Raw genomic sequence first — 6,247 nt, 5'->3', positions numbered from 1 at the left:
CACACACACAGGAATACTATGCAGCCATCAAAAAAAAAAACCAAAATCTTGCCATTTGCAATGATGTGGATGGAACTAGAGGGTATTATGCTAAGCAAAATAAGTCAATCAGAGAAAGACAATTATCATATGATCTCTCTAATATGAGGAATTTGAGGGGCAGGGCGGGGTCGTGGAGACTAGGGAGGGAAAAAAATGAAACAAGATGGGACCAGGGTGGGAGACAAACCATAAGAGACTCTTAATCTCATGAAACAAACTAAGGGTTGTTGCGGGTTGTGGGGGAGGGATAAGGTGGCTGGGTTATGGACATTGGGGAGGGTATGTGCTACTGTGAGTACTGTGAAATGTGTAAGCCTGACAATTCACAGACCTGTACCCCTGAGGCAAATAATACATTATATGCTAACAATAAATAAATAAACAGATTTTCTTAGTGATGGAATAATGTTCCATTGAGGTGCCACAATTTATTTATATACCCCCAATATGAACACTCAGTTGGGTTTTATTTTGTATAGAGGGATTTTTTTCTTTTTTCAATGAATACAAATATTTTTCATAATTGTGACAATTCACTGACAGTCTCTTTAAATATTAAAAATTATCTGTCTTCTATTAAAAAAATAAAAATACAAAATAAATAAATAAAAATACCTAAAGCATTCTGATTCCACAAATCATTTTACTTGAGATAAAAGATAAATTACTGTCAGCAAGTAAAAAGCCTTCAAAAATTTGGTCACTGAACAGAACACTAGAACAGAAGTTTTGGACGGAAAGTTAAAATTCAAGGAAAATATCAGCCTTAAAAAAAAAAAAAACAGTTTTAATCTCAATGTCAAAGCTATTATAGCAAGAAAGATAAAGATCATGGACAAAAGACATTCTGATCCAATAAATAGTAGCCACTTCCTAGGAAGAGATGGCGGTGGACCAACTTAATTAGGTTGAACTTTTTTTTTTATTTTTAAAGATTTTGTTTATCTATTTGACAGACAGACATCACAAGTAGGCAGAGAGGCAGGCGCAGAGAGAGGGGGAAGCCAACTCCCTGCTGAGCAGAGAGCCCTATGTGGGGCTCGATCCCAGCACCCTGGGATCATGACCTGAACCGAAGGCAGAGGCTTAACCCACTGAGCCACCCAGGTGCCCCTAGGTTGAACTTTTAATCTAGCTGAACCTGCATGAATGGGGTAGGGCAATGGAAGAAGAGAAGTCAGGTCACAGAAAGCTGGGGTATAAAATATTCTGCTTCCACTTCCATGGCAAAAGTTACTCCAGGCAAGGAGACATCACAAAGGTCATATTTATTCTCACTGGCACCTAAGGCATAGGATTAAAAATATCCTTAACAGCAGTACTAATTCAGAAATCTTTTAAAGAGTATTTGTCATGGGGCAAAGGTAGGAATGAAGTAGAACCACACCCCAAAAAGACACGGTTCACAAGACTAAGAAATTTCAAAACAGACAACAGCAGTAAAAGTACAGTCAACACAAGAAATCTTTGGGGTTCTGTGGCACCTAGCTGGCTAGGTCAGTGGAAGATGTGACTCTCGATCTCAGGGTTGTGAGTTCAAGCCCCACACTGGGTGTAGAGATTACTTAAAAGTAAAATCTCCTTAAGAGGGAGGGGCACTTGGGTGGCTCAATCAGTTAAGCATCCAATTCTTGGTTTCAGATCAGGTCATGATTTCAGGGTCAAGGGATCAAGCCCCACATGTGGCTCCATGCTGCACGTGAAGCCTGCTTGGGATTCTCTCTCTCTCCCCCTACTCCTCCCCACTGCTCACACACTCTCTCTCTAAAATAAAGGAAAATATTTGGGATCCTGATGAGGAAGAAGAGAAAGAGTAGATTAGAAATGGGGGAATGTTAGGCTATAAATGTGTTTAGAAAGTTGTCTGCTATAAAAGTAGGCTATCAGGTTCATGAGACAGCAAAGCCCCACTAAAGCAGTATTGGGGTATTCAGAACACAGGAGTTTAAAAGGAAATACAAAAAGACATTTCAAAGTTTAGAAACCATAAGATGGAAATAGACAAAGACCTCACAAAATATAAGAATCCTAATTATCAACCTTACTGTCTAAATTCCATACAAAGGACTGGGCTTTGTTGCCTTACTCAAAAGGAGACAACCATTTGTATGACGTTGGAATTTACTTCTCCAGATTAGAGATATAAGAATTCACAATTAACTTGATAAATTTCTCCCAAATGAGTTTTGAACAATCAGGTCATGGCCTCAAGTCAACTAGCAGAGATCAACTTGTGCCAATGTTAGACAAAACCAATCACCTTCACTTTCTTTATTCCTTTTTCTTTATCTACCGTCCACCCTTTCAATTATACCATGTTTTTGGATAATATAAATGCGGGCCTCAATTACATCCACTGAATCCAGGGAACATCATTTTTGCTACTGTAGAAAAAAGCTGGTGTTTGCATTGCAAACTACTACAATGACAGCGGAGTTTACTTGGTTTTTAAATTTTGTGAAGCTAGTCTAAATATTCTTTTTTTTTTAATATTATTTATTTATTTGACAGAGATCACAAGTAGGCAGAAAGGCAGGCGGGGGGGTGGGGGGTACAGGCTCCCTGCTGAGCAGAGAGCCTGATGAAGGGCTTGATCCCAGGACCCTAGATCATGACCTGAGCAGAAGGCAGAGGCTTCAACCCACTGAGTCACCCAAGTGCCCCTAGTCTAAATATTCTTAAGTGCCCTGTTTATCCTCTAGAATTTAGAAATACAGAACATAGGAAGAATGGGACTGGAGTAACCCAACTTTGTAGCTGCCTAAAGGAGGTATAGGATCAATGTGGAAGGCAGCCTCTCAGCTGTGGATAATGAAGAAGAAAACTAGACCCCAATCAGATACTTGAATGTCCTTCTCAGTGTGACTAAATAGAAGAATTGTTGGCATGTACATTTGGGATCTTGAACTTCTCTGAGGCAACAAGGAACTGCTTAGATAACGGAAGATTTATCATTAAATGTTATAGAAAAGAAACAAATTGGGGACAATTTCTTACTAACGGTATTAGCTGGGCTGTGTTATTACTTGCTGGGTAATACATTAACCTCATCTATGAATGTGGTTAAGATACTGATGCCGAAAATATTTCAAATAAGAAGTAGAATACCGATTGGCTTATAAGGTGGCCTTGTAATTAATACATTAATTAACATCCTCTCCTGCTCCTTTGCAGAGGATTCTGGGAGCACCAACGAAGAGGCATTCATTCCTAAAGGCGTTAAGGGACTCATCTGCCCATCTGGTTGGTCCACAGTAGATACACAATAAAGTCAGATCCGCTGGTGAAAGAAGCCCATGCTGGTGCAGGGCAGAAAGGGAGTTTCTGATTTCTCCCAACGTGGTAAACAGAAACCATATTATGAACAAAAAAGTTAGGAAACACTGGCTTCTAAGCATAAGTCCAGGTACCTCTGAAACCCGCCGCCACCTCCCCCCATTCCACTACCAAAGAGAAATACAAAAGGTGAGGCTCAAGAACAATTACTCATGCTAGCTGCTACAGGTCTGCTCGCTTTCTTGGGATGCTCTCCTTTGGGAGTTTCTCTTTTCCCCCACCAGTTTCTTGGTGATGTTGCTCCTTTTACTGCTTTGGCAGTCGGGGTATATGCCTTTTGGTGTGAGCCTCTTAAGCCACTACTCTAGGAAGGTGAAGAAAGAGGAAGGATTTGGACTCTGAAAAGGGAGTGGTAACACATAACATGCAATAGGAATTCACACCTCTCGCAGCCTCCTTCGTAGCAAACGTTTTTGCCTATCCCTCACCAATAACCCTGACGTAGGTACGTCATTATCCCCACTTACAGAGGAGAAAACCGGGGGTCGGAAAGCCTATCTCATCCGGGAGTGGGCTCGTTAAGGTGAGGTTTCGGGGAAATTCTCCAGTCTCCCGGGAGCCAGGAGCAAGCTGGGCTCGAGCCGCCGCTCCCTCGCGTCTCGCACAGCCGTGACCCCGGCCCTACCCGGGGAGACACTGACCTGAGGGGCGGGGAGCCGGGCGAGGCGGGGCCGAGCAGAAGCACACTGGAGAGGACCAGCCGTCCCGAGCCAAGCAGCGAGTGCCCAAAACTCCCAGAAAGTTTTGGGATCGCCGGGTTTGAGCCGCTTCCGCCCGCCAAGGAAATCAAACCTCCCGGGCCGGAAGGGGCGGGGCGCAGCGGGGGCGCGCGCCGCGCCGGGTCCGGGTGAGGCGGGGGCGCGCGATCGCCCTCGGGCCCGCAGCCGGAAGGGCTGGGCAGGGAATGAACGCGGAGTAATCCTGGGGCTGCTGGGGCTGGGTGACGTAAGGCCTTCGTCTTATGTCTGGGTACGCCTTCACCGAAGGACATGTGAAGGTTCTCCAGGGGGCGTGGACGTAGAAAGTTTCCACATAATTCAGCCTTCTAACGCCCTGCTTCCTAAAATTTATCTAGAGAAGTTGCTAGGGTTCACGGTTCTCAATTCGTCCTCTCCTTGCCCAATGGCCTTTCTCCTCCCACCCATCAATACAAGTATACCTCCCCTCTCGCCAAATATTACTAAAATGTGCGGCCACCAGAAATAAAATCCCCCAGGGGCCAAATTAATTGCCCATTAGGTAGGTAACTCAAGGTACCATAAACACCAACCTAACACAGTTCACTGACCATTACGTGATTTTCATCTCTGCATGAATTACAGTTGTAATGGTAAAACTATCTGGAAGAAAAAATAAAAAATTACGGTCACTGGAAAGAAAACGTTAAGTACAAATTTGCATATGTATTTTTAAAATAGAAATTACTTTTTGGGGCACCTGGGTGTCTCAGTCTGTTAAGCAGCGGACTCGATTTCTGCCCAGCTCATGATAAGATGGAGCCCCCAGATGGGCTCCACATTGTGCTCCCTCTGCCCCTCCCCCACAGCTCTTGCACGCACACTTTCACCCTCAAAAAATAAAAGAAAAGAGACATTACTTTTCTAGAGCAGTTTCTGGTTCATAGCAAATTTAAGGGTAAGCTACAGAGATAGCCCCTAAAAATTCTGCCCCTACTCATGCATAGCCACCACCATTATGAATATCCCTCACCAAACCACCAAATGGTACATAAGTTACAACTGATGAACCTACATTGACGTATTATCACTCAAAGACAATAGTTCACATCAGAGTTCCCTCCTGGTGTGTACTTTTTATGGTTTAGACAAATGTATAATGCCATGTATCTGTTATTGTAGTTCATACAGAGTAGTGTTACTGCCCTAAAAATTCTCTGTTCTGCTCTACCTACCCATGAAGCAATATAAAGATATAGATTTCTCTATATCTAGATAGATGATAGATAGGTATACTGCAATGAAGTACTACAGGGTCCTGGATTTTCAAGCAGAAAAAATTACATTAAGGTAACATTCTGTGGAATGGAAATATGTGTCAGGAAAAAAAAAGAGAAATGAACAAGTGTTAAAAAATAACCTGTAGGGGCGCCTGGGTGGCTCAGTTGTTAAACCGTCTGCCTTGGTCGTCGTCCTGGGGTCCTGGGATCGGTCCCGCATTGGGAGGAGGGGGGGGGTCCCTGCTCAGCAGGAAGCCTGCTTCTACCTCTCCCACTCCCCCTGTTTGCGTTCCCTCTCTTGCTGTGTCTCTCTCTGTCAAATAAATAAAATCTTAAAAAAAAAAAAAAAGCTGTGTATTTTTGTTTGTATTTTTTTTTAAGATTTTATTTATTTATTTGATAGAGAGAGAGAGAGATCACAAGTAGGCAGAGAAGCAGGCAGAGAGAGGGGGAAGCAGGCTTCCTGCCGAGCAAAGAGCCGGATGCGGGGCCCGATTCCGGGACCCCGGGATCACGACCTGAGCCGAAGGCAGAGGCCCCAACCCACTGAGCCACCCAGGCGCCCCTGTTTTTTTTTTGTTTTTTTTTTTTTTTAAGATTTTATTTATTTATTTATTTGTCAGAGAAAGAGAGCATAAGCCGGGGGAGCAGCAGGCAAAATGAGAAGCAGCACCCGGCCCCGCCCTGCCCTGCTCCACCCAGCAGAGAGCCAGGTGCTGGACTTGATCCCAAGAGTCCGGGATCAAGATCCCAGCAGAAGGCAGAAGCTCAACCAACTGAGCCACCCAGGTGCCCCTGTTTGTTTGTTTTTTTTAATGGATGATGATGGATATCAAATCACTCAGTATTTCCAGTCCATTGGATAACTTTTTTTTTTTAAGATTTTATTTATTTATTTGACAGAGACAGCAA

The sequence above is a fragment of the Enhydra lutris genome, unplaced genomic scaffold (genome assembly GCF_002288905.1).
Source record: "Enhydra lutris kenyoni isolate GAN:26980312 unplaced genomic scaffold, ASM228890v2 scaffoldscaffold13, whole genome shotgun sequence".
Taxonomy (NCBI): Eukaryota; Metazoa; Chordata; class Mammalia; order Carnivora; family Mustelidae; genus Enhydra; species Enhydra lutris.
This window is presented reverse-complemented; position numbering follows the sequence as displayed.